This window comes from Diadema antillarum, unplaced genomic scaffold, assembly GCF_040938485.1.
Source record: "Diadema antillarum isolate AM-2024a unplaced genomic scaffold, OU_Dant_1.0 seq00000113_RagTag, whole genome shotgun sequence".
NCBI lineage: Eukaryota > Metazoa > Echinodermata > Echinoidea > Diadematoida > Diadematidae > Diadema > Diadema antillarum.
The window spans coordinates 474185-497581 of NW_027271197.1; the positions used below are offsets into that span (position 1 = coordinate 474185).

Consider the following 23397-nt stretch of genomic DNA (forward strand, 5'->3'; position numbering starts at 1 on the left):
TTGTTTGCCTTAATGTCGAACTAGTGGGCGGTGTGACTCGTGGGGTCGGTCTCGGGGGATGACCCTGATTTGACAAGGGGCCCCAGCTTTCACGTTTCCGTTTCTAACGTAGTGATTAAATCTGAAAACTCTTAACTCAAGCTTGAGTGATCGTACTCGCAACCGTCCCCAGATCCCTCCCCCCCCTTTTCTCTCTCTCTCTCTCTCCATACACACACATACACATCACACACACATACACACAAAAATTATAATTCAATACAGTGTTACCATGGTTACGAGCATTATTACTCAATAGTAAAATATTCCCATTGAGTTTAGTAAGCGTTAGAAAATAACTATCGTAATTACTGGCCTTACAATTTCTGTTATCTTTACAAGCCGGCAGAAAATCGTAAATCTTATCAAAAATTTTTATTGTTTATTTCATAAGTTTCTTTGGTGACAAAGTTTGTTTGAAAATATACATCTCCTCTGACTTAGATTTTAAATCATTCTGTTGTGACAATTTTTTTCCCCTCCAGCTGGGCCGTGACACTGTCTAATGAAATTCAACAAATCACAAAGGGAGACTTTTTTCATCATTAGAATAACTTACACTGCCCGTAAAATATATACGCATCCAAAATATTTCAAAAATATGGGATTTAATGATACTTTGTTCACGAAACAAATGGAGAACTGCTCAACACCTCCGTCACATTTATAGAGTTGCTGATTTGTCATACTCTCCAAAGCTTACCAGTTCATACTTTTGTTTTTCTTTTTGGTACATCATGAATTTAACCACTTTCTGCATTGATCCGATTGTTTGGCATTCCTTATGAAAAGGAAACAGAAACTGGCCTACCTTATATAACAATTATGCATTGTTTCGATTCGGTATTCATGTATTCACACACATTATACTATGTAATGTAATTTCATTCATGTTTGAACATAGACAGCCTGGTATTCTAAGTTAGCATTATGCACTGAAGAAAAGAAATGTTAAAGAAACATTCATAAAGGTACTCAGTTTTCATAATTCAAGCTGCATTGCTTTCTACATATAAATGATAACATCAACAGGGAATTACGAAAATAAAGGCAGCTGCTCATACTGACAAAGACAACTAGGCCTAGATGTCAACACCCTGACTTCATCGGAATAAATTACACAAACACGGAATATAGATTGAGGTAACAGTCAGTTGAAGAATCGAGGCTCAATTGAGAAATATTAGTCTGAATAGTTATGTCTTCAAAGAAGTTGCTAAGAGTTCGTTTCTTTGTCGCCATCGATAATCATCGGGACATTCCATGTAGCCATGTTGAAAACAGCCACACACAAACGGCGCAGACAGCTGCGAAGGGCGAGAGGGTTGCGTGCGCGCCGTTTCCTGTCGGGCTTGTCGCGGGCTGCTCGGTCGAGAACGATGGGGCGAAAGGCCAATTCCCACAGCGCGGGAAGTTGTCGGGAGCGGGAGGAAGATCGGCGTCTGTTCCCACGTGGACCAACAGCCCCATTCCGATCTGTGAGTGAAAGCGAATAATATCAGAGTCAGAAGATCACAAAGTCATCGCACTTCACTTCAATTAACACACGAGGAGCCGACTTTGTTCATGCCGCAGATTTACCATTGTCAAGAATTGTGCATCGTCGAAATGTTGTTTTCATCATTAGAATATATAATTTCCATTAGAATCATCCCATAGTCACAATGAAAAAGAGAACATATGCAATTTGAATATATAAATGTTGATAATCACAATGTAAGCAATAACAACAATCATTGCAATAATGGCCCACGTAAAATCCCCAATACCACTATCATGCTTTGGTATAAACTTTATGGGGTCATGAAAATCATCTTTACCCCTCTATCATAATAGTCCATTTTACATGATATTATGATACTGTCATTGCAACAATCACAGTTCTTTCCATTGTCAATGTTACACCAACCGGTGGTTTAATAAAAAAGTATGTCAATATACGTGAATTTTTATTTTAAGGATCAAGCAAAAAACTGCCTTTTTCGAAATACTACAATAATGATATACTCACTGCCACATGAAACTCGAGATGACAGTGGAAGAACCACCAGCCTGGGTTGTCTGCTACGAACTGGACGATGGTGTAACCACCGTCTGGAACGATGACGGTGTCTTTGATGGGAGGGCGGTCCAAATTTCTTACTATCAGACCTAAAGGATGATAATGTTTTGATACATCATACAAATAACAAATCACAGATTGCCGGAATAAAACTGCCTGATGAAAATGTCTATGGTATGTACAGCTGCTTTTATGATTCTCGCTGAGCATCGTTTGAATTCGGAAATAGAAATCAAGGTCAGGCTGCAATGTTAAGTTTTTACTGTTCAGCTAATGGTTACCGTTCATTTGTGTGTGTGTGTGTGTGTGTGTGTGAGTGTGAGTGTGTGTGTGTGCGTGTGTTTGTGTGTGATAAAAACACGTATAATAACGGGTCAGATAAGAGACTTCAGAATTCGACGGCGGCGCAGATGACTGGGATGCCTTTACTTCTCAAGCAGTCCTTGACTTCATGCGTCAAATAAGTATTATCACTATTTACAATCATTCATTTAAGTATTTTCTTAAATCGCGACAAGGATATGTGGGGCGGACGGAGACCCGGAGAGATGCCTTCACCACATTTGTAAGCACGGCCATGATTAGTAATTAGAATGACAGCTATCATGATAAATGTGTGTATACTTTTATCCATCTGTGAGACTTTATGTGTCTTATTCTGGTTTGCTGGTTCGGTTTGCTTATGCATTTCTTGATAGTATCCCAAACATTGACGTTCTAATTAAATTGAATTGTATGATCACCTGCTTTGTCAAGCTCAATGACCTCCTCAATACTGATGCCAGTGCCGTTCAATCTGTCCTGGCCAACGACATGGAAGGAATAGCCGTGCATATGGAACGGGTGACTGGCATCAAACGTAACGCCCTCATCGATGAGAATCAGCTCCACTGTCTGTATGTTTAAAAAAAAAGACATTAAACATCGAAATATCAGTCATGTCATTGTTTAAAGGCAGCCGATCGTCATCCCTTATGGTACGTAAACTCCGAACGACCGAAGTTTGTGCATGCAATTGCGCAATGCCAGACTCGGTGCTATATCCATAAACGTGTGGGACAATGCTGTCACTGAGACACGTGTGTGTGTGTGTGCGTGTGTGTGTACGCATCATATACAAACATTGTCACCGCGAGCTGCGGTGATTGGAGGAGAGAGGCCAGAAGACGCGTGGCTCTTTTGGCCTCTCTTCATGCGCATGCGCACTGAGAGTGTGCGTCCATTCGGAAGCTCTCGTGGCTCGCTCGGACAGCCATTTTGGATTAGGAGATTTGTAGCACAGAGCTCTTGTAGTCTAGCGTGTTGTTCGCTGACCCATTGAGCCAGCGCTTTTCTCATTCGGGGGTCACTACATTTTTGATACAGAATGGGGGAGGCAGCGTGCTGCGTTCGTCTCCGTGCCGCACAAACCACTCTCCACGATTGAGTGCCTTTAAGGGAAACGGATGCAGGATTTTAGAGGGCGCTGTTGAATGTACCCATCTACACTACACACATCTGCCATGTTCCGAACGTTCGAATAAAACCGATTAGTAACAATGATTCGTCTCCTGATTCGGCCACTGTCCCTGGCTTGTCCCTCCTTCTACATACGGATCCGGCAAAGACAAATGAGGTTTAAGGTTACTAAACTGAACGCGTTGCGCCATGTCAACATTATTATGTGGACTATGTACAGCCCATGTCGCTATACCCTCATCAACTTTTCAAGTGGATCGAAGAGTGGGTTGTAACCCCAGGAAACAGCCGATGTAGCTGAGTAAAAACGTAAATGTCAACTGGCATAACGATTGTTATAGGAAAGTCCATAAACTTGAGATGTTTTAGTTCAAGTATCTCATGTTTCTTTTGACGCAGACAGAAAAAAAGTATGACCTCATTTCGAAATTTTCAGCAACAACTTCTTTTACATTATTATCAATGATCAGGTCTTATTAGCCTCTTCAGTATTACCACTGTTCTACCAGAGTGCCCTCCCATTATTATTACCCCAGTGTTGCCAGGTGCCCGTTTATACAACTGGCCGAGAGGGACATGGTGGGTAAAAACATCTTGTCCAAGGACGTAAGTACTGGGCAGGAATCGAACTCGCGTCATCCAACTGGAAGTCAGGAGTCTTATCCACACTTTATGCCACAGCGCCCCCTCCTTTAGAACAAACAGACCGACCACAAGACAATCAAACATCCTTTCCGAAATCCTCACCACCTTACCTGCTCTCTACTCAAAACACACACACACACACACACACACACACAGACACACACAAACAGACAGGCAGTTAAGAGTCAAGAAAAAAGACAAAAAGACAGACAGACACGACATGCACGGTTACAGTTTGTTATTCCGAAGGTTCTTTAGTCCGAAGGTTTGTTATTCCGAAATTTCGTTATTCCGAAGGTTCGTTAATCAGAAAATGTAATATGGTTTGTTATTCCGAAGGTTCATTCATCCGAAAATGAAATAAGGTTCGTTATTCTGAAGTCTCGTTAATCCGAAAATGAAACAAAGCTCGTTATTTTGAAGGTCCGTTACGGACCCTATTTCATTTTCGGATCAACGAACCTTCGGAATAACGAACCCTATTTCATTTTCAGATTAACGATCGAACCTTAGGAATAACGAACCTTCGGAATAACGCCACAAAATGTTCGGATTAACGAACCCTTTTTCATTTTCGGATAAACGAACCTCTAGGTATAGGGAATTTATGTGTTTCGGAATAACGAATCTTGGGAATAACGAACAGCACCCACATGCACAGTGGGGGGGGGGGGGTGTCTTGCCATACCTTGTGTGAACTTAGACGTTGAAACTGCGCCATATTATGTAGAAGGTTATTGGTCTAAGGCCATCACTAGTTGCAGGTTTCTATTTATATGCGCACATTCATCTCTCTTAATTCATAATTGTGTTTACAGTCAAAACAGCCTTCTTACCTGCAATAAAGAATTGACTGTCAACCTGTGTCAATAGCAAATCACTGTCATCGAGATAAGCCGTCCAGACCCGTCGTTTGCGGCCACAGTCCAAGATGGAGGTATACATGACTGTTCAAATAATTATGTTGAATGTGGACAATATCCCTGATTACACATCTTGACGCCCTCATTTATTACTACAATATTTGCGCAAATCCTCACCACTTATGTTATGATCATGATTATAGCCTTTAAAGGGGAGCTCCATCGTTTCAGTGCGTATGAAGGTGAAAGCAATATCATAGCATAATTATGGATGGCAGCCGAAATCAGTATAACGAACGCTCCGTACCTGACCGAGCTGGACTGTGATGACATGGGTACACTCACAGTACTCCTCTGTGCACCTCTCGGCCATGTTCAGCACATCGCTCGCCTCACACAGATCTTCAGCAGGGATGTCAGCCGACTGTGTGAGGGGCGGGGCCGGAGCGAACTTAAACGACACGTGGTTTAGCTGGGGTGAATAGAGATGGTGCGTCGATGAAATGTCCTCGATGGGATACAGAATCGGGTCGTGGAAATTGTAATTGTTGACCTGCAGTAGAGTGAAATTTTCGATGGCGTGACAGAAATCACTATCATTGTTATTACCATTATCATCATTATCGTTATGTCATAATTATCCTTATCGTCATTTTCATTGTAATTGTCATTACTGTTATCTTCACTACTACTACTACTACTACTACAGTCTTATCATTGTCATAATCATTGTCATCATCATCATCATCATCAATGTTATAATCTTTTCTTTTTTCTTTTTTTTTTTTTTGGGGGGGGGGGGGGAGGGGTAGGGATGTCGACCATAAACGTCATAACTCAAACACAAATATGAAATAAAAAGTAAATCTTACAAATATAACATACCCATAGGTGCAGGGAATCGTCCTATTTTTGCGTACTAACGATAGCAAAACTGCCAAATAGACTACAGCGTACATCTGACGTTATAGCTGATATTGTCATGCAACAACGATGTTTAAAGATCCAGATATATATTTTTGTTCGGGCCTAGCGAGGCCAGGGCGTGGGCGGCTGTGACTATAAGGAGCATTCTCGTAATGATAAGCTGATATCTATAAAGGCCAGGAGATACATACGCGGTTCCAGTTGAAGTGGCATTGGGCCTATACTGAGTTCACTCTAGCTAGAAAAATTTATAGATAACAAATCTGAAATCAAGATCTTACGAACATCATTACAAGGTATCATCATTCCAGATATTGTTAACAAGATGGCGGACGAGATCTCCAAACTCAACGATAAGTTGACCGCTATGGAAATTCATGGCCGACGGAGTAACCTCCTATTCTACGGAGTAACGGAATCACCAAATGAGCAAATTGATCGGGTTCTTCACGATGTCTTCATTTATCTCGGGATCAGCGCGACCGATGCTGATGGCATCCAGCTAGCTAACTCTCATCGACTTCCTCGCCGCGACTCGGTTCCAACCAGGCCACTGGTGGCCCATCCCGCGACCCTCCCCCGAGAGCTATCATCGCCAGATTTGTGTTTATGCGCGACAGGAACCTTGTTCTCAACGCGTTCGATACACAGCAGCGTCAACCGCGGGCTAGCGATGACCTAGGAACCCCCAACCGCAGAATTACCGTGCGTACAGATCTACCGCCCAGTCTGAAAGCTCGGAGAGGTGAGCTTGCGAAGATTGCCTACGACCTCCGAAAGCAGAAAGGAGTCTCCACAAAAATACTACTCGCGGGAACCAAGGTTGTACTAAAATAGAAAGAAAAAGCTGCTACAGACTGGAATCTATACCATGAGTAATATCCTTTCACTTTTTGTTTTTCTTCTTCATCCATGTATTTAGTAGACCTAAATAAACTCTGCTACTACTGAAACCAGTTTCCTAATCTAATACGTGACAGTGTAATGGCAATTGTTTTATATTATTGGCTAGTCGAATAAAATGTAATCAAAGGTGATGATACATTTGTCATATTTACAGGAGCGAAAAGGGAAAAGAGCCGAATTACATTTTCTTACTGATATAGGCATCATATTTACTCATTTTGATGTTCTACCGACACATGTATCAATTCCTGTCGGAGAAGTAGACCAACTGCCATGTTGATTAGAAGCAGGGTTTTATAGCTGGTTTGGCGGCTGAGCTGCGACTCAGTGTATTGTGTGTGGGTCAGGAGGCTCTCCCCCGGGTAATATACGCAACGATTCACAAAAGCTTAATTATTTTACCCCTATCCTTGAGTGTGTTCATTTCCTCTTTTGCTTCTCTCATAGAGGAAAGACTGTTATAACATCTTCAAGATATTTTGTTCCTTTTTTTTGGGGGGGGGGAGGGGCAGACAACATTATATCGTAAGCTGGTACGTAAAACCAATGCTATGTTCTCCTTTTTTACTGTCACTATAAACACCAACAAGATATGTACTAAATTCACTAAATGTTATCTGTTTATAAGAGTATGTCTTTCTTTAAAGGTTATTCTGGCATATGATTCAGATAAATGCATTATTTTTGTTATCAATAGGAGGATCATAAAACTACATTATGTATTTTTATAATATAGACAGTTATACTGCTGCCTGGTTTTTTTTTTCTCTCTCTCCACAACTTTCTCAGATGTGTTCTGATTTATAATGGTTGATTGGGGGGAACGCCAGAATGGAGTGCATCTTTCTTTTAAATATACATACTGTATATTTTTTTCATGAATTCTGAAGTACTCACTCCATGCTTTACTACAAACTTACGGTATAATGCAAAAGGACCCTTTTTGAGGGGTTTTGGTATATTCATTTTCTATGATGCAGTGTACTTTACTTAATGAACCTTATCTTTAACTACACCAACTCAATTTTAAACTCAGTTCATGGACCAAGCTTAAGTCTGCAATTATTGTAAATTGTATCAGGGAGGGGAGGGTGGGTTGGCAGTCGATATCTCATGACTCTAAGAAATGTATAGTTTGACATTTTTTGTCACCTTATTATCACTTGTGATGACAGTGATGTGCTCTAAGATAGAGCCAGTGTTGTACATGCTTATTTTTCTTTTGTTTGTTTTTGCGTTTTTGTCTAAATGTTACATTTTCGTATTTATTAGCAATGCCAAGTGTGCATGTCTGCTCTTAGGGAAGGTCACATGTTCGCAATTCTTAATTGAACCTACAGAAATGTTATTCGCACCAGTTGAATCTATGTATCCACTGTATCCGTTGTATACATTGTTTCACGCGTTATCCAATCGAGTGACACATTCCATTCGTGTTTGCAGAACCCCAGTACTTTTTATTCGCTCACTCGCTATTTGCACTTCCGAATTCCATGCGTTGATGCTGGTGTATTTTTCCCCGTTCTTACGTAAACATGTTTTCCCAATGTCGGCAATAGCTACTCAGGTGCATACATGTCCCCAGGACAAATATTATACCGTGTCTTTTACCACCATGTATCTTGGTCAATGCCAATATGTCATGTTTAGTATTCCTGCTCATTTTGTCACATTTCTCAACGAAAATACTGTGGAAAATAGGATGATTTGCATAGAGTTTTATCCCAATGAATATGAATGATACTCTTGCAGATGTTCAGTTATCGGAAGGTGGAAGTTCCGTAACCACTACAAATAATGAGAACGATGATAATTTTGCTTCTAAAATGTTCTTAACTACAGAATCTGATGAATTAAAACTAGATTTTGATCTAAATGACATTCCAGCATATATGTTTTCTGCAAATTACTGCTCAGAAAAAGATCTCATTTCATCATCCCATTCTGACCCAAATCAACTTTTCATTTCTCATTTTAATATAAGGAGTTTAAACCAACATTTTGATCAATTTCTTCTATTCATTGATGAACTACGATTTACTCATGGTGTCATCGGCCTCAGTGAAACATGGTTACAGGAGAAGTCACCTTCCTCCTTGTTTCACATTGATCAATTTAAACTTATAACAAACAATAGATTATGTAAGAAAGGAGGTGGAGTTGGTTTTTATGTCACAGAAAATTTAAACCATCGGTTATTAGAGGAGTTCAGTTTTATGACAGAATTTTTTGAAAGTATTTTCATCGAGATAAAAGTACCAAATAAAGGAAATGTAATTGTCGGGGAAATTTACAGGCCACCAAATTCGAATTTAATTGAGTTCGTTGAATTACTCGATGGCATTTTGTTGAACCGGTATTTCAGAAATAAATCATGTTTTCTTATGGGTGATTTTAATTTAAATCTTTTAAACTACGATAACCATAATTGTCAAGAATTTCTCAATCAAATGCTGTCTAAGTCTTTCATTCCTCTTATAAGAAAACCTACAAGAATCACTGATATTTCTTCTACTTTAATCGATAATATATTTGTTAACAAGTTATCTTCTCCTATTTCACCTGGTATTGTGGTTACTGATATCTCTGATCATTTTCCTGTGTATGCACTTATTGGTAACGTTGACACTCTGACAGAAAGTGTGCACAACACTGCCGGTTTTCGTGTGATGTCAGACTCAAATATTAACAGGCTTAGAGAAAAGTTAAAACTCGTTGATTGGTCGATTGTTTATAATCAAAATGACGTAAACTTATCATTTGATATTTTCATAGATATTTTCATTACTCAGCTCAATACTGTTATCCCTTGTCGTAAATGTTTTAAATCAAATCATAAAAAAGTACCTCGGCAGCCATGGGTTACTAAATCACTTTTAAAATCCATTAATAAGAAAAATAAACTGTTTCGTAAATATCGTAAAGTACCCACTGTTATGAATAAGTCCCGATATACTCGGTATCGTAATATCCTTACTTCTTCATTACGGTTAGCCAAACGGATGTATTTCATGAATCAATTCGATAAATGCAAATATGATGTGAAGGGTACGTGGAGGGTGATAAATCAGGCGTTGAAATGTAATACTGACAATAATGCTCCTAGTTATGTTCAAGAGGATGATGTTCGTATTGACGACCCCATAGACATAGCTGAAGTTTTTAATGATTACTTTGTACACATTGGCCCAAATCTGGCTGATAAAATCCCTTCAGCGCACCAGGAATTTCACTCTTTTCTGGATAATAGGAATGTGGCATCTTTATTTTTTGTACCGATTGTTGAAGATGAAATAATAAAGATTGTTGATAGATTAAATAACAAAAAAAGTTCGGGATACGATGGAATCACAAATTTTTTGGTAAAGAACGTGATTCATGAAATAATTTCACCCCTTACTTTTATTTTGAATCAATCCTTATCTAGAGGTAAAGTTCCTCGTAAAATGAAAGTAGCCAGAGTTGTTCCCATTTTTAAAAAAAGGGCGAAAAGATTTTGTTAGTAATTATCGTCCTATTTCCCTTTTAACTTCCTTTTCAAAGATACTCGAAAGACTTGTGTATAAACGTACCCTTAATTTTCTTCTTCAGTCAAAAATATTTACTGATTCTCAATTTGGATTTCGCAAAAAACATAGTACAACTCACGCATTACTCAAGTTTATTGATAAGATAGCTCATGCTATAGATGATGTATCTCATACTGTTGGTGTTTTTCTTGACTTTTCAAAGGCGTTTGATACAATAGATCATGATATTTTACTTTATAGGGTACATGCAGGTAATATGAGACTATTAAGCTCATTTGCATAATTGGCATGAAGATGCATACAGAGAAACCCATCAAACTTTGTTTTTGGGAATTAGCAACTATTCATCCTTCCTTTTATATAGCATTTGCACCAATCAAATATTTTTCTTGACAGTTAATATGCAAATTATGACATTATCGCAGAAGTCTCATATTACCTGCATGTGCAGGTAATATGAGACTGTGCATGGTAGACATTGTGTCAATGTTAAAATGACAATCTTATGTCTTAAATTCATGAATTTTTTTCTATTGGTGTTGTTTGACTATTTAATTTTAAGAGATATCATATGAATATTATCTAAAACTGAGACAAATAACACAATTTTAAGCCAAAAATTGATTTTAAGCATGAAACGCCATTTTCCGTGTGTTTGTACACAAATCTCAGAAATTCTCAAATTTGACGCCGACATGAGATTTCATTACCGACATGAGATTATTACGTAAAGGTCTTTTACTTTTATTTTTACAAAATATGTATCAAATGTTGCACAAAAGTTCAGAGAAAAAAAGATAATCCTGATGGGCCTTTTATTATATTTTATTATTCTTTTTTCTTTTTTTTTTTGCAACTGAGCTAGGCCTGGCCTAGCTCTGTTGCAAAAACAAAATTGATAAAAAATAATAAAAACTGCGGAAATATCACACAAAACGTTGAGACCCCAGTCTTTTATGGTTAAAACTATGAAAATTGTGAATTCAAATATTTGAAGTAATCGTGTACAGTATCTAACACATATAAAATAACACTAAAACTGAAGATTATAGCGCACCAAATCAATTGTGGCATTAATTTGGAAGCACCCTATCTAAAGTACACAAATATTAATTTACATACATGTTCATATAGCTGTGTGTTGTACTTTGTGATACATTTTTTATATACTTTGAATATAAAAAACTGTCAGAGAAGAAAATGAGGTATTTTGATGTTGGCTTCTATCTAATTAGGCAAGACAATTGAAATCAGAGATGTCAATAAAACCTGTCCGCCATATTGACGTCTCATATTACCTGCAGCTTGTTGGGTCTTGTTGGTCCCCTTTGAAGCCATATAACACATATTTAGTACAGTACATAGACCAAAACACACTTTCTTTGGTTAAACCAATCAATGAGCTTACGTAAAATGCAAAGAATTGATTTCAAACACAATAACTTTACTTACACCAGTGTAATTTGTGAAATGTCAAATCTTATATCGAGGCTAACAAATGCTGTAATTTCCACATATCTTTTCAGTATTTGGTGATATTCTCACCAAACTTTCAGTCAGCGAGCAGGAAATCATCAAGAACTAAGCAGCGTGATGATATAAAACTATAAATGGCGCTATATGCATTTTGGAAGTGGTTCAGGTGGAGTAATAAGGGTTTTTGAGTCACGCGTGCCATATTACCTGCAGTCTCATATTACCTGCATGTACCCTAAATTAAATCATTACGGAATTCGGGGTAAGGCGCTAGAATGGTTTTCTGATTATCTGACAAATAGAAAACAATTTGTAAGTATCCACGGTCACGATTCCCAACCTAAGTTAATTTCTTGCGGGGTTCCTCAGGGTTCCCTGTTAGGTCCATTTCTTTTCATTTTGTATATCAACGATATTCAGAACTCATCTAAGATCCTTTCCTTCGTTTGTTTTGCAGACGATACAAATTTGTTCTTTTCTCATCCAAATCCTGATGAACTTATAAACATAATAAATGAAGAACTTGTTTCTGTTCAATCTTGGATTTTTGCAAACAAACTTTCCTTAAACCTTGAAAAAACTCATTATATTTTGTTTAGTAATTCCCCACCTGTACTACCTATTTCTGTCAAGATCAACAACATTGATTTGTCACAGGTCAACAGCACAAAATTCTTGGGTCTTTACATTGATAGTGATTTATCTTGGAGAACCCATGTTGGTTATGTAAGTAGAATTATTGCTAGAAATACAGGGGTTCTAAACAAACTTAGTTATTATTTTCCATGTAATATTCTACAGAGTATATATTCAACTTTGATATCTCCCTATCTTATTTATGGGATTCTGGCGTGGGGAAATGCTTCTAAAAATCTTATCGATTTGTTATTTATTGTGCAAAAACGCGCTATTAGAATTGTAAACCACGCTGGATACTTATCGCATACGAATGAACTTTTTATAAGCAATAAAATTTTGAAAATTCCTGAGTTATTTTCTTACAACGTTTGCCTGTTTATGTTTCAATTCTCAACTGGCCAATTACCAGATGCATTTTCCAAAATGTTCACAAGAAACTATACAGTTCATGATTATCCAACCCGCCAACGTTATGCGTATCACCTTCCACGTACCCGAACAATTTTTGCGAAAAAAACTATCATGTTCACTGGACCTAAGTACTGGAATGAACTCCCTACGGAACTTACAAGCTGCACCACTTTAACCTCATTCAAACGAAAATTAAAACAATATCTTTTGAGCAGCTACGGCATGCATATTGTATAGTACTTGTTGCTCAGTATTTCCTCCCTTGTCTATCTCATTTATCTTCTAGTAGTAGTCCGACGGGATCCTAACCATGTACATTATTATTCTTCGATCAGTCTGCCTGTTGCGCTCTCTAAGTTTTTATTGTTACACTCGATTGTTGGAATTCTTGCGCGTGGCAGCTGTCTGTTACCATGGTCACACGGCCTGCATGGTTTAGGACCCCGCTGGAATTTGACACCTGAGCTCCATTGTCCTTGTGTGTATATTTTATATTCACGACAAAATTCTTTTAGCCCACCTTCCATTTATGTATTTATGCCAATTGTTACGTCATCATCTATACCTCTACACCCACTTAAATCCTTACAATCTCAGTTGTTGTTCTCTCAATGTCCTTACTTGTAGTAGGTTATAGTTGCAACATGTGACCTTTCAGTGTTTTATTCTGTATTTTATATAGCAACATTTGATTTGATCTTGTTCGTTTTAATCGGATCCCCCAATTATAGTATGGTCTAAAAATATCTGTACTTATGCTTCCCCTAATCTGATTTTACCACGGGACCTGCGGCTCTATACAAGCTTGCTTTTACGCAGGCCCCATCATATTTTTTTCGCATTATGATCTCAGTTTAACTCGCATGTATACAGACCTTGTGTATACCAAGACAAACTTTTGAACATTCCGGTGAAGTTCTATTTTGAATTATGTTCTGTATAGATTTCGTATCAATTTATTTTATATTGTGATATATGTGAGAAATATGAAAATAAATTGAAATGAAATTGAAATGAAAGGTGTCTGGATGACAGGCACTGCTACAAATTACCATTTCACCTTCGAAAGAACCTTACCTTGTAGAAATCATACGCGATGTAATGAGTAACTTTGTTTTCTTGTGGTATGACATCGTTACCTAATGTTGGCGAAACGAAAAAAAGATGTACTAAGTATACGTTAAATGACAATTATTACAGATATAATACTATGACATTTTGAGACACCTACTGCGGGAATAGTAAAAAAAAAAGTGTAGTTCTAAATATCGTTTATCTTTGACCGCATATGCATACATGTTTGATGGTGTCACGTATTCAAAAATAAGAAAGTAAAAGACAGTAATAAAAGCACAGTTTTATTCCCCGTGCTTTCACATAAATAGGCACGAGAAAAAACTAAAATATAGTTTGAAAAGTAGTAGAAAATATGGGTCTTCTGCTAAAAGGACAACTTACAGAAGGTAACGTATCGCTGTCCGCCATTAATCGAAAAAGAAGATTAAAAAAGAAATATCCGGTGCGTAACTGCAGACACAGCTTGGGGCATTCCTTCAGAAAAAAAAAAGAAAACGGGTTAGCCAGACGTTCGTCATGTTCATTGATTTGTTTGCTTGTTTGTGAAGGAATACCTATCGAAATCACTTCGTCGATCGTATAGACGGTTTCCGACGCGGGTTCGTCGAATTCTTGTAAGATGATACCGCTTCTGTCGATATCTTCCGGTTCAGTTGGGTCACCGTCGGGGGCGCCCTCGTATCTTACTATTGCTAGTTCCTGGACATCACCTGCTCCCCCGAAACCTTTGACGCGAAGCCAGTAATTCCCCGTGTCCTCGTATGCTTCGAGAATGAAGTCAAACCTGAAAGCCATAATGATACTCATCATGAGATAAATTTTCAAATCCAATGTTTTCTGCGGCAATGCAGACTTTTGATTGTGTTTGTGTGTGTGTGTGGGGGGGGGGGGGGGTGCGTATCTCTCACAGTCCCTTGATGAAGCGCATACCACAATGTTGATATTGAATTATACGATCTGATGGTTGAAAAAAGCAACAAAAACACTCACCAATACCTCTGAATGTTTGGACACACTCTAGCACTCTAGGTCACACTAGGTTAGTTTTTCATAAGACATGAGTTTTGTCTTGTTCACATCTTTATTCAGAAAGAGGAAGACGGAGAGAACACAAAAACAAAACAAGGATTTTGACAATGACGTTCCATTAGTTCATTGAAGTTATCATTGCACAAATATAGGCCCTATTGTCCTTGACAATTTTATCCTAAACTTCGCTGGACACAAAGTTTATCCTTGATATTTTCATCCTGAATTTCATGACTGTCTCCGTTGAAATGTTATTGTGACCAGGAGTCTCTTCGTGGTCATTACTACAGCGAGCATCGTCATCATCGTCACAATCATGACAGTCATCGTCAGCAGTACCATCCTCCTCCTCCTCCTCCTCCTAATCATCATCATCATCGTCACAGTCATGACAGTGATCATTATCATCATCATCATCATCATCGTCACAGTCATGACAGTGATCATTATCATCATCATCATCATCATCGTCACAGTCATGACAGTGATCATCATCATCATCATCATCACCATCATCATCATCATCATCAATATCATCATCACCATCATCATCATCACCGTCCAATCACCATCATGATCATCTTCATCAACATCATCATCATCATCATCATCATGTTATCATTATCCTTTCTCCACTCGTTGCTCTTAGCTAAAAAAAAGAAGAAGAAGAAGACAAACTTATATGTTTTAACTCACCTTTCACCACCGTAGACAAAAATTGCGTCGACATCGACAGGCTGGATGTCATGCCCGTCGCTGGCTATGATGGTCAGGTTGTGAGCGTCCACGCTGACTTTGAGGGGGGCATTGGTAATGGCGTTACTGATGACCCGGAAGAGGTAACGATAACCCTAAAAAAAAAACAAAAAACAGTGAACAGCCATCATTTAGTAGCAATGCAATTTACACTGAATAATTGTTGGCTTAGTTGTTGCTTCATTTTTGTTTTCTCCAGCTCAATGGTCAGAATAATAGCCATGCATTTGTTTGTTGTTGTTGTTTTTGTACATGTAACATACTCCCTTTGTCTAATTGCGTATAAGCTGTACGATGATATTTCTTAGAAGATAGAAACATATCACAGAGTAACTTTGAACTTACAATGATTTACCTGATCTCGCTTTGATTTAAATCCATTTTGAGAATGCCTTAAATCCTGATTACTTGTTAAGTGATCTATCTCTCTCTCTCTCTCTCTCTCCTTCCTTTTTCTTCCTGCATGACAGCAAATTGGTGTAGGGATTTTTCTATGATGTTTTTTCTTTTGTAATTCCTCCTTTTATGTATAACAGTATATCAATCATGATTTGTTGTATTACGTGTAGGAGGAATGCACCGTACAACCACTGCTTTTCAGCGTTCCTCCCCATTTCAAGCTGCATTTACATATACTGTAATATAATGGAATATAACTGGAATATTCTGTAAACTTATTTTTTATTATGTTTTGTGATGTAATTTTTGCGTATTCAATATCTGTAAAATACTGTTTCTGTTGGAAATAACAAATGTAATTGATTTCATGAATGAAGTATGATAGTATAATGATGGTATAAGAATTAGTTATTTTGGATAGGCGATCCGACTACCAAAAAAAAAATACAATAACTGGTTCCTTATTTTGTCATTAAGTGGTCGAGAAGTTTAAGATGCTCGTGGAGGTGTATAGTGACGAATTTGTTATTTCTCTCTCTTTTCTCATTTAATCATCCCATACGTGTTTTTCTTTTCTCATCCCCATCATCATTATCATCTTCATCATTGTCACTCACTTCTCTTTTCATTCATCCTTCACGCACAGAAACCTCTTGTGTAACATTATATTGAATTGAATTCAAATTGAAAAGATTTCAAAATACAGTTACGTACTGTGTAAATGGATTTAAGACAGCAATCATGTTTTGAGTTAAAGACTTCAACTTCTGACAGTAATCATTATACAACTACGGAATTCGTTGAGAATTTCAGAAACTCGAAGAATTTTAGTTTGCTACATGTTAAATCTAGGAGTTTGAATAAGAACTTTGATTCTTTTGAAACCTTTCTTCATACTGTAGATGATTTTCGTTTTTCAGTTATTGGTATCACAGAAGCTTGGCTGCATTCTACTTCAGCAAATCTATTTAATTTAACAAATTATCATATGGTTAGAGCAGACCGTGAAGGAAGAAGAGGCGGAGGAGTAGCATTTTACATTCATGAAAACCTGCAATATAAAGTAAGAGCTGATATTTGTTTTGAAGAATGTGAAATATTATTTGTAGAAATAGAACGTTCCAAGAATAAAAATACGATTGTCGGTTTGATTTATAGACCCCCGAATACTCATAGTGAATTATTTTTGGAAGATTTGGAAAAATGCTTTGCAGCGTTTTCACGTGAAAATAAGCAGATATATCTAATGGGTGATTTTAATGTTAATTTGATATGTGATTATGACAAAGATAGAAACTCTGAAAAGTTCCTTCAATTGATGTATTCAAATGGATGTTATCCACATATAAACAAACCAACAAGAATTAATAATATTTGATCCACTTTGATAGATAATATTTTTTCTAATATTTCTGATAAAGAAATTTTTAGTGGTTTATTATATTTTGATATATCTGATCATCTTCCCATATTTGTTATATGTTATGATGAGTCTTTTGTTAAAAACTCATCCAAACCTGTAATGTATAGAAAGGAAACGCCTCAAAATATTTAATCATTTAAAGCAGATTTGGCATCTGAACAGTGGTTTGATGTTTACAGTGAGTTCGATGTGAACACCTCTTATGGTAATTTTGATAGAAAAATACAATATTATTATGATAAGAATTATCCATTGGTAAAGTTTAAAAAGAATAATAAACATGGGAAGAGGCCTTGGATAACAAAATCGATATTACGTTCAATACATACAAGAAATAGGCTTTATAAGATTTATATAAATGATCCTACTGATTCTAATTTGAGAAAATATAAGATATACCGAAATAGATTAACAACTGTGATAAGAGATTCACGAAAAGTATATTATTCTGATAAGTTGAGTCAAGTTAAGTCAAATATGAAGGCCACATGGAAAATTATAAATGATTTGGTTGGGAAGAAAGAACAACAATTACCAAAAACAGACTTTAAATTAAACGATTGTATTATTGATCAGGAAAATGTAGCAGATGCATTTAATTCTTTTTTTTGTTAATGTTGGTCCTAATCTGGCAAAAACAATTTGATGATGTAAATGAAGATTTTTTGAAATTTTTGACAGACCCTATTTCCTCATCGTTATTTTTAAACCCTACAAATCCCATAGAAATTATTAATATTACGAAAAAGTTGAATTCTAGTAAGGCAAGTGGATGTGACAGAATAAGCACGTTAGTACTCAAACAAATTATATATCAAATTGCTGATCCACTTACTCACATATTTAACCTTTCCATACAGTCTGGAAAATGTCCCAATTCTTTAAAAATTGCTAAGTTAAACCCAGTGTTTAAGAAAGATGATTCTTGCCAAATTAGTAATTATAGACCAATTTCTATTCTTCCTAGTATTTCCAAAATTCTTGAAAAAATGATATATGATAGGTTTTATAAATTTTTGCAAAATCATGCAGTTCTGAATTTACATCAATATGGTTTCCGAAAGAATTATTCTACAAATTTGGCTTTGGTCCAGTTGTATGATCAAATTACAAACGCAATGGCAAATAGAAAACATGTTATAGGAGTTTTTATGGATTTATCTAAGGCGTTTGATACGTTACAACATGATATTTTACTTAAAAAGTTACAGTTTTATGGTGTCCGCGGTGTTGCGCTCTCGTGGTTTAGGGATTATTTATCATGTAGACAGCAATATGTTATACATAATGACATGTCGTCAAATTTTTTACCGATAAAATGTGGTGTGCCCCAGGGCTCAATATTAGGTCCCCTTCTCTTTTTGTTATATATCAATGATATTGTTAATTCGTCGTCTATATTATCATTTATATTATATGCCGATGACACGAATATTCTTTATTCCCACGATAATATAGAAACGTTGGTATCTACACTTAATGCAGAGTTACCGAATGTTTCCAACTGGTTTAAGAATAATAAATTATCACTTAATATTGATAAAACAAATTATATGTATTTCAAGCATATGAAAACTCACACAGATGATCTTGTAAATAATATTAGGATTGACAATGTATTTCTTGAACGTAAAAGTTCTATTAAGTTTTTAGGTATTTTTATTGATGAAAACCTAACTTGGAATGATCATATACGTTATGTTACAACCTGTATTTCTAGAAATATAGGTGTTCTTTCAAAGATGAAAAGTTATCTTCCTGAACATACTCTTTTTATGCTTTACAATTCTTTAATCCTACCAAATATTATGTATTGTAATCTAGTGTGGGCTACAAGTTCAAAAACTAAACTCAACCCTATTTATTTACTACAAAAGAAAGCTATTCGCATCTGCACTGGATCACAATACTTAGCCCACACCAGTTCACTTTTTTATCAGTTAAAAACATTGAATATAATTACATTCTTTGCTTTTTATGTATAAGTATTTGAACAACTTACTTCCAAACATTTTTCACGATTTCTTTACACTGAATTATACCGTTCATTCATATCCCACTCGTAATTCGCAAAATTTTCATTTAGTAAATCCCAGATTATTAATTGCACAAAAATCTATAAGACACAATGGACCAAATCTTTGGAATACACTCCCAGATTATGTTAAATCGTGTAAAAATTTATATTCTTTCAAGGCTAGATTGAAAACTACATTACTGTCAGATTACAATCTATGAATATAGCATTTGAATATATATATTTTTTTTGTATGATCACATTTCTTTTCCTGTAAATTGGATTTAAAACTACGATAAATATACGCAATGTTTCTGTGTCTATCATTTCATTTCATTCCCATTATCTTCAGCATCACCACTATCACTTTCATCTTCATTATCACATTTTTCTTCATCACCCTGTCAACATCATCATACATCACCATCATCATCATCATCATCATTATCATATTTCACGTTACTCTTATTCGTACCTATGCACTATACATATATAAAAAACATAATGTATTTACAGTGTTTTATATTTTGTAGTATTTCTCCATTCCGCAAACAATATAATTTTTTTTGTGTATTATGTAGATAGGTCCCTGGGCTGCCACGTGCTCAAGCTTTTGCTTATAGTGGCAGTCCTTCTTCCGCATAATTTCTCAGATAATTATTTGGAAAATTGGTAATACGATTTATGATTTGTTAATGAAATTAATTTACACATCGATTTTCCTTCTTTGAATCATGTACTTGTAATCTGCTTACTGATATTCCATGTGATATTACTGAAAATAATTTTGATTTATGTATGAAATTGTGTTGGAAGAAAAATAAATAAATCAAACAAACAAACAAACAAGTATAGAATTGTTTTGTTTAGCGGTATGTTCGTATGACGGTGTATCGTGTCAGTTGCACTCCCATTGGGTCAGTAATTTTCATAACATTTGCCGCTAGTCAGCCTTCATATGTTTATTGTGTATTTGTGGGAATGTGTGTGTGTGTTTACCTGTTTGTGTGTGTGTGTGTGTGTGTTTGTGTGTGTGTATGTATGTGCGCGCGCGCGCGTGCATGAGAGAGATTCTTGAAAATGGGAACTTGGCATCCGGTTACCTGCTTCACGCGTAATGTCTCCCTAGCCGTAAACACAGTGGAGTTCGTCTCGGCATCGAAAAAGGGAGCGCGACGTCCTTTACCGTTGATCAAGATCGAGTCCGGCTTTCCGCTTCCGTCGTCGAAATGATGAGAAGCAAATTTGTCCAGAGTGGGGACGTCATGGATGAGGAGTTCGTGCTCGGGCAGGTCGTAGTCATAGAGCGAACTTTGTGGATCCGCCTGTGCGCGTTTAGAGAAATTTTGTGACATGGTTATATAGCAAATATTGAATATATATCAAAATGTCGTAGAAAAGTTTTGTTTGTTTTTACGACGTTTTCCATTTTGATTCTAAATTTTAGTTAAATTCTGGCTGAAACATTAAGTGCTTAGCCCATGATTATTCTCTTTCATTGGCAGTACTTTCGTGTATTAAAAAGTGTATATTTGGGATTTTCCTCCATCTCTGACGTAGAGGTGCATGTAGAGGTGTATTCTTACATCAATTTACTTAGTGTTGATGTGTACATCGGGAACTCTGCGTGATATTTGAAATAAGTGATAGCGATTTTCCGCCTCATTGAAATGTATAGCACAGAAAAGGGTGGGTGAAGACTTGCTGTGTTGCTTATCTTACCAGCTCAAGCTTGTAATAATACTATTATTTCTCTCAGCTGTTTTTGAATAGATGTAATCATTCGTCTCGAGAGCAGCATTCCACGACCCATGATAGCTGCCGCTACGGATCAGCTGACTGCCGCTAGTTAGATAGATAGATATGTAGATAGAAGAGGGCGATGCATAAGACCCATAAAAATAATTATAATGTGTATGAATGTGTTTGAAAAATGATAACATTTTATAGGACAAATTGACAAGGTATTAAACCTACGTAGTAGCTATATGAAGAAATGAAGCTTCTTCATCAACAATGATAACTTCACCTGAGCGGGTTCCCTCACGATCAGTGCTCCGAACATTCCGTCCGAACGATGCATTCCAGAGTGACCGTGCCACCAGTGAATACCGGATGTTCCGCCACCATCTCGTAAGTGAAGCTCGTGAACTCCGTTATCGGACACTGCGTTACCATGGAAACCCCATCCATGTAGGGCGTGTTCCTCTGGGGGAAACCGTGCCAGTGAATGCTTGCGCCCTCACCGTTTATCATGTGGTTGTAGACGTTAACCTCAATGGTGTCTCCTTTACATACCTGAATAATAGCAACGTGAACGCAAACAGTATTAATAAATGTGTGCTATCTATTCTAAAATGACAGACAAAAGTTAGGAACATACATTTCCGCTTCGTCTCACAGGAAATACGCATAACCTTCATCCACGCATTTGTACACCATAGTGCCCTTTATTGCAACGTATGCACACACACACACCACACGCATGCGCGCACACAAAATTATGTGATCTGCAATAATTTTCAGGACTGAAGGAGGCAGAATAAACAGGAAAAGAAAAAAAAAAGAAGAAGAAGAATGAGGAGGAGGAGGAGGACGAAGATATTCTTGGAATAATATAGTTCCCTATACGCACTGAAATTGGGATTTGCCTGAAATTATGCAGAGTGGTCCATTAATGCATTTCATACCTCAACAGCGGGTCCAGGAAACATCCTATTGACGACAGTGATCGGTCGATGAACGCCATTCAGTGGAATGCAGTGGGGTCGAGAGCAATCGGTCAGGTTGTAGGGACACCCGTAGCAGGCCTTGGACATGGCGTAGTACCACTCCAGACTGAAGTTATACCGGCAGTGCTTTGGTGCTGGCGGCCATTCACACTCCCTGACGCACTCGTGGTCCGCGGAAACAGCTGAAATTGATCAACCGGAGCAAAATTGGCCACATAATTGTCATAAATGCCAACTGACCATTACCTCTTTTAGAGGGAAGTGGTATCGACTGTCTTAAAGATAATTTTCAGCAGTCGAGTTGAATTTCCAACCTTTCCGTCCACATGGTTTTGATTCTTTCTTTTTTTTCAATCTAGCACAGGATACCATTGTAACGATAATTAACGACTTAAAGTCGCATGATTTTAAAAGCATTATATTTATGTCAAATATACTCTTAACAAAAACATTGGTGTTTTGATTATAAATTCTTATTATGCCCGAAAACAAAATAATTTGAATTGTTTTGATATAACATGGTCCAGATTCAAATTCTGACAACGGAGGAGAGAGGGGAAACACACTTGACTCGATTCACTGTTCTTGAAGGTGACCTTGGTTTTTTTTGTGTGTTTTTTTTAGAAGTAAGTTAGATCTCGCCACTAAATTTGTTATAGTCACATATCAAGGAGGTAACTTCGCCTAGTACTTGTCTTGTCATACATCAAATAGATTTTATGATTACGGAGTTGGGATAGGACTGTTTAAAGAACTGATTCGTCATTTTATTAATTCCAGCTTATTTCGCCCTACCCTGCGACGTCCATTCCAAATGATGACTAAATGACTAGACGTACCTAGCCGTACCAAGTCGCTCCAAGGCGCGGTGCGTGACGTCACAAGGAGGTCAACAATATCTACAATAGCGAACTGAATAAATATTATCATGAGTCCGTAATTGTTCTTTTTTTTTTTTTGGTTAAATCCTTTATTATAGCAGAAACGCTTACATCTCTATCTCTCCCT

General features: G+C 37.0%; 1 pseudogene; it reads right to left on the reverse strand.

The window, feature by feature from the left end:
* Window positions 1-510: 510 nt before the first annotated feature.
* On the reverse strand, window positions 511-23319 carry LOC139727056 (uncharacterized; annotated as a pseudogene).
* Window positions 23320-23397: the final 78 nt, after the last annotated feature.